Below are 7,462 nucleotides of genomic sequence, written 5' to 3'. Positions count from 1 at the left end.
AGTACCTTACTGTGACTGTTTTCAATTAAAATGGTCAAAAAGAAACAAAAAATGCTTCTTAGCAAAGAGCAATTTCCCATGCTACATTTTTGCTAGGACCAGTGGTGGAAAAAGTATCCAATTGGCATACTTGAGTAAAAGTATAGATACCTTAATAGAATGTTACTCAAGTAAAAGTGAAAGTCACCTAGTAAAGTAATACTGTGCTTTTGAACAGGATATGGTAGTACTGTAAGGGCAAGGCAAACCGGTTTGAATGTGTTAAGAATTGCAACGTTGCTGGGTTTTTCACGCTCAACAGTTTCTTGTGTGAATCAAGAATGGTCCACCACCCAAAGGACATCCAGCCAACTTGACACAACTGTGAGAAGCCTTGTCCTGAAAAACGGCTTCTATCTCAAGGCCATCAAACTGTTAAACAGCCATCACTAACACAGAGAGGCTGCTGCCAACATACAGACTTGAAATCACTGGCCACTTTAATAAATGGATCTCTAGTCACTTTAATAATGCCACTTTAATAATGTTTACATATCTTGCATTACTCATCATATGTATATACTGTATGTTATACCATCTATTGCATCTTGCCTATGCTGCTCTGTCATTGCTCATCCATATATTTATATGTATATATTCTTATTACACTCCTTTACTTAGATTTGTGTGTATTAGGTAGTTATTAAAAAAAAATAATAATAATAATAATAATAACATTTTCCTGCATTGCAGTTGGTCTTTCCCTCAATGGCTGGATCTCTGTCCTCAATGGGTGTTATACAACTATGGATAACATATGCTCATTAACTAATGTTATGATGGAGTTGTTATTACCTGCTACCATCTGCATACAATCTGTTAATGGTTTGCTTTGTCCTATTGCTCATCACCCTGCCGGCTATAGTGATAAAGTCCAACTTGCTCTGCCACAACAAAATCTGTATCTACAGTGCCTTCAGAAAGTATTCATAACCCTTGACTTTTTCCACATTTTGTTGTTACAGCCTGATTTTAAATGGATTCAATTGAAATGTTTTTTTTACACTAGCCAACACACAATACACCATAATATCAAAGTAGAATGATGTTTTTGAAATGTTTACAAATTAATTAAAAATGAAAATCTGAACGTCTTGAGTCAATAGGTATTCAACCCCTTTGTTATGGCAAGCTTAAATAAGTTCAGGAGTAAAAATGTGCTTAACAAGTCACATAATAATTTGCATGGACTCACTGTGTGCAATAATAATGTTTAACATGATTTTTGAATGACTACCTAGTCGTGCAGTGAATTTCAAACACAGATTCAACCACAAAGACCTGGGACGTTTTCCAATGCCTCGCAAAGAAGGTACAAAAAAAAGCAGCCATTGAGTACTTTGAGCATGGTAAAGTTAATAATTACACTTTGGATGGTGTTCAATACACCCAGTCACTACAAAGATACAGGTGTCCTTCCTAACCCAGTTGCCGGAGAGGAAGGAAACCGCGCAGCGATTTCACCATGAGGCCAATGGTAACTTTAAAATAGTTACAGAGTTTAATGGCTGTGATAGGAGAAAACTGAGGATGGATCAACATTGTATTTTTTTTTATTTCACCTTTATTTAACCAGGTAGGCAAGTTGAGAACAAGTTCTCATTTACAATTGCGACCTGGCCAAGATAAAGCAAAGCAGTTCGACAACATACAAAAACACAGAGTTACACATGGAGTAAAACAACATACAATCAATGATGCAGTAGAAAAAAATAAGACTATATACAATGTGAGCAAATGATGTGAGATAATGGAGGTAAAGGCAAAAAAATGCCATGGTGGCAAAGTAAATAAAGTATGGCAAGAAAAACACTGGAATGGTAGATTTGTAGTTTGAAGAAAGTTAAAAGTTAAAATATAAATAATATGGTGCAAAGGAGCAAAATAAATAAAATAAATAAATACAGTAGGGGAAAAGGTAGTAGTTTGGGCTAAATTAAAGATGGGCTATGTACAGGTGCAGAGATCTGTGAGCTGCTCTGACAGCTGGTGCTTAAAGCTAGTGAGGGAGATAAGTGTTTCCAGTTTTAGAGATTTTTGTAGTTCGTTCCAGTCATTGGCAGCTGAGAACTGGAAGGAGAGACGACCAAAGGAGGAGTTGGCTTTAGGGGTGACCAGAGAGATATACCTGCTGGAGCGCGTGCTACAGGTGGGTGCTGCTATGGTGACCAGTGAGCGGAGATAAGGGGGGACTTTACCTAGCAGGGTCTTGTAGATGACCTGGAGCCAATGTGTTTGGCGACAATTATGAAGTGAAGGCCAGCCAACGAGAGCATACAGGTCGCAGTGGTGGGTTGTATATGGGGCTTTGGTGACAAAACGGATGGCACTGTGATAGACTGCATCCAGCTTGTTGAGTAGGGTATTGGAGGCTATTTTGTAAATGACATCGCCGAAGTCGAGGATTGGTAGGATGGTCAGTTTTACGAGGGTATGTTTGGCAGCATGAGTGAAGGATGCTTTGTTGCGAAATAGGAAGCCAATTCTAGATTTCACTTTGGATTGGAGATGATTGATGTGAGTCTGGAAGGAGAGTTTACAGTCTAACCAGACACCTAGGTATTTGTAGTTGTCCACAAATTCTAAGTTAGAACCGTCCAGAGAAGTTATGCTGGATGGGCGGGCAGGTGCAGGCAGCGATCGGTTGAAGAGCATGCATTTAGTTTTACTTGTGTTTAGGAGCAGTTGGAGACCACGGAAGGAGAGTTGAATGGCATTGAAGCTCGTCTGGAGGGTTGTTAACACAGTGTCCAAAGAAGGGCCAGAAGTATACAGAATGGTGTCGTCTGCGTAGAGGTGGATCAGAGATTCACCAGCAGCAAGAGCGACATCATTTATGTATACAGAGAAAAGAGTTGGCCCAAGAATTGAACCCTGTGGTACCCCCATAGAGACTGCCAGAGGTCCAGACAGTAGGCCCTCCGATTTGACACACTGAACTCTGTCAGAGAAGTAGTTGGTGAACCAGGCGACGCAATCGTTTGAGAAACCAAGGCTACTAAGTCTGCCGATGAGGATGTGGTGATTAACAGAGTCAAAAGCTTTGGCCAGGTCAATGAATACGGCAGCACAGTAATGTTTCTTATCGATGGCGGTTACGATGTCGTTTAGGACCTTGAGCGTGGCTGAGGTGCACCCATGACCAGCTCTGAAACCAGATTGCATAGCGGAGAGGGTGCGGTGGGATTCAAAATAGTCGGTAATCTGTTTGTTGACTTGGCTTTCGAAGACCTTAGAAAGGCAGGGTAGGATGGATATAGGTCTGTAGCAATTTGGGTCAAGAGTGTCACCTCCTTTGAAGAGGGGGATGACAGCAGCTGCTTTCCAATCTATGGGAATCTCAGACGACACGAAAGAGAGGTTGAACAGGCTAGTAATAGGGGTTGCAATAATTTCGGCAGATAATTTTAGAAAGAAAGGGTCCAGATTGTCAAGCCCAGCTGATTTGTAGGGGTCCAGATTTTGCAGCTCTTTCAGAACATCAGCTGAATGGATTTGGGAGAAGGAGAAATGGGGGAGGCTTGGGCGAGTAGCTGTGGGGGGTGCAGTGCTGTTGAATGCAGTAGGGGTAGTTAGGTGGAAAGCATGGCCAGCCGTAGAAAAATGCTTATTGAAATTCTCAATTATAGTGGGCTTATCGGTGGTGACAGAATTTCCTATCCTCAGTGCAGTGGGCAGTTGGGAGGAGGTGTTCTTATTCTCCATGGACTTTACAATGTCCCAGAACTTTTTAGAGTTGGAGTTGCACGAAGCAAATTTCTGTTCGAAAAAGCTAGCCTTGGCGTTTCTAACTGCCTGTGTGTATTGGTTTCTAACTTCCCTAAAAAGTTGCATATCGCGGGGGCAGTTCGATGCTAATGCAGAACGCCACAGGATATTTTTGTGTTGGTTAAGGGCAGTCAGGTCTGGGGAGAACCAAGGGCTATATCTGTTCCTGGTTCTAAATTTCTTGAAAGGGGCATGCTTATTTAAGATGGAGAGGAAGGCATTTTAAAAAAATAACCAGGCATCCTCTACTGACGGGATGAGGTCAATATCCTTCCAGGGTACCAGGGCCAGGTCGATTAGAAAGGCTTGCTCGTTGAAATGTTTCAGGGAGCGTTTGACAGTGATGAGTGGAGGTCGTTTGACCGCTGACCCATTACGGGTGCAGGCAATGAGGCAGTGATCGCTGAGATTGTAACTACATTGTAGTTACTCCACAATACTAACAAAATTGACAATGAAAAGAAGGAAGTCAAAAAGCAATTACCTTTTTGTCCTGAAGAGAAAGTATTATGATTGGGGAAAATCCAATGAAACAAATTACTGAGTACCACTCTCCATATTTTCAAGCATGGTGTGGCTGCATCATGTCATGGGTATGCTTGTAATCGTTAAGGACTGGGGAGTTTTTCAGGATAAAAAAGAAATGGAATGGAGCTAAGCACAGTCAAAATCCTTTCCACCAGACACTGGGAGATGAATTTACCTTTCAGCAGGACAATAACCTAAAACACAAGGCCAAATCTACAATGGAGTTTCTTACCAAGAAGACAGTGAAGGTCCCTGAGTGGCTGAGTTACAGTTTTAACTTAAATCTGCTTGAAATCAATGAGAAGACCTGAAAATGGTTGTTGGAAAATGTATGGGCAAATGTTGCACAATCCAGGTGTGGAAAGCTCTTAGAGACTCACAGCTGTAATAGATGCCAAAGCTGCTCGAACAAATAATTGACTCATGTATTGACTCAAGGGGTTGAATACATATCAAATGAAGATATATTGTTTTCATGATGTTTTTTACAAATGTTATAATTTTTCTTCTACTTTGACATTACAGAGTATTTTGTGTAGATCGTTGACAAACAATGGCAATTAAATCCATTTGAATCCCACCTTTTCAACAACAAAATGTGAAACAAGTCAAAGGGTGTAAATACTTTCTGAAGGCACTGTATGTACCATCTTATATTCCTCCCAATCAAGGTCCTACCACCTCTACATAACTCTGATCAGGTAAATAAAATCACTAACCTAAAGTCTTCACATTTCTACTGGGTCCTTTATGTACTCCACTTCAAATTGTACAGTCGTGGCCAAAAGTTTTGAGAATGACACAAATATTAAGTCTGCTGCCTCACTTTGTATGATGGCAATTTGCATATACTCCAGAATGTTATGAAGAGTGATCAGATGAATTGCAAAGTCCCTTTTTGCCATGCAAATGAACTGAATCCCCCAAAAACATTTCCACTGCATTTCAGCCCTGCCACAAAAGGACCAGATGGCATCATGTCAGTGATTCTCTCGTTAACACAGGTGTGAGTGTTGACGAGGACAAGGCTGGAGATCACTCTGTCATGCTGATTGATTTCGAATAACAGACTGGAAGTATCAAAAGGTTGGGTGGTGCTTGGAATCATTGTTTTTCCTCTGTCAACCATGGTTACCTGCAAGGAAACACGTGCCATCATCATTGCTTTGCGCAAAAAGGGCTTCACAGGCAAGGATATTGCTGCCAGTAAGATTGCACCTAAATCCACCATTTATCGGATCGTCAAGAACTTCAAGGAGAGCGGTTCAATTGTTGTGAAGAAGGCTTCAGGGCGCCCAAGAAAGTCCAGCGAGCGCCAGGACCATCTCCTAAAGTTGATTCAGCTGCGGGATCGGGGCACCACCAGTACAGAGCTTGCTCAGGAATTGCAGCAGGCAGGTGTGAGTGCATCTGCACGCACAGTGAGGCGAAGAATTTTGGAGGATGGCCTGGTGTCAAGAAGGGCAGCAAAGAAGCCACTTCTCTCCAGGAAAAACATCAGGGACAGACTGATATTCTGCAAAAGGTACAGGGATTGGACTGCTGAGGCCTGGGGTAAAGTCATTTTCTCTGATGAATCCCCTTTCCGATTGTTTGGGGCATCTGGAAAAAAGCTTGTCCAGAGAAGACAAGGTGAGCGCTACCATCAGTCCTGTGCCATGCCAACAGTAAAGCATCCTGAGACCATTCATGCGTGGGGTTGCTTCTCAGCCAAGGGAGTGGGCTCATTCACAATTTTGCCTAAGAACACAGCCATGAATACAGAATGGTACCAACACATCCTCCAAGAACAACTTCTCCCAACCATCCAGGAACAGTTTGGTGACGAACAATGCCTTTTCCAGCATGATGGAGCACCTTGCCATAAGGCAAAAGTGATAACTAAGTGGCTCGGGGAACAAAACATTGATATTTTGGGTCCATGGCCAGGAAACTCCCCAGACCTTAATCCCATTGAGAAGTTGTCGTCAATACTCAAGAGGCGGGTGGACAAACAAAAACCCACAAATTCTGACAAACTCCAAGCATTGATTATGCAAGAATGGGCTGCCATCAGTCAGGATGTGGCCCAGAAGTTAATTGACAGCATGCCAGGGCGGATTGCAGAGGTCTTGAAAAAGAAGGGTCAACACAGCAAATATTGACTCTTTGCATCAACTTCATGTAATTGTCAATAAAAGCCTTTGACACTTATGAAATGCTTGTAATTATACTTCAGTATTCCATAGTAACATCTGACAAAAATATCTAAAGACACTGACGCAGAAAACTTTGTGGAAATTAATATTTGTGTCATTCTCAAAACTTTTGGCCACGACTGTACTCAAGTGTCTGCACACACGTTATGGTCACACTGTGTGTGTGTGTGACCATGACTACAGGGTCATATCAGGTGACGGGAGAGCCCTATCTCTGGCCAAAATCTGTCCACGTTAAGCAGATCCTTCGTTTTTGTATGGGAGGCAATGAGAGAGTGTCAAATTCAGTCAAGGTTAACATTAATTACTATTTTGATATGTGTGGCTTATTTGATTTAATAGAAGTTTGGTAATACTTAGGTTGTTACGAGTGTACTGATAAGTGTGATGCACGTGACATCCTGTCAACTTTGAGAAAAAACACTTGATATTGGACTTGTATCTGTTGAATTTCGAGATGTTCAATACATATTCATGAGGCTGGCATAGCATCTCACTCCATTGAATACAGGTGGTTGATGTCAACACCACTCTTCGAGCATTTAAAAATGACTCAAATAATGAGATGTATACACCAATCCAAAGAGAGGAATAAGCGGAGCTGGAGCTTGACACTCAGCCGTTCCTCTCTGTGGACGACAAATCTCCTTGTTACTGCAAAGACAAAGCATAACGTCATTATATCCATATCTCTGGTCATATGCACCAATTAAAGTTTCAGAGATATTGGGATTGTTTGAGCTGTAAGGCTGATGCAACCGACTGCAGATGAATGTCAAGGAGTGAAGTCTGGGGAGGTGTATCTGCAACTGCCGAAAGTCGGACACTAGTGTGGTTTTCCAACAGCAAGGCTCAGTGCAACATGGCAGTGTTGCCATTGCTTATTTTTGTAATGTTTAAATAAGCATTTTTCTAACACTCAAATTGCA

The sequence above is a fragment of the Salmo trutta genome, chromosome 31 (assembly GCF_901001165.1).
Source record: "Salmo trutta chromosome 31, fSalTru1.1, whole genome shotgun sequence".
Lineage (NCBI taxonomy): Eukaryota > Metazoa > Chordata > Actinopteri > Salmoniformes > Salmonidae > Salmo > Salmo trutta.
Note: the sequence above shows the minus strand (reverse complement) of the source record.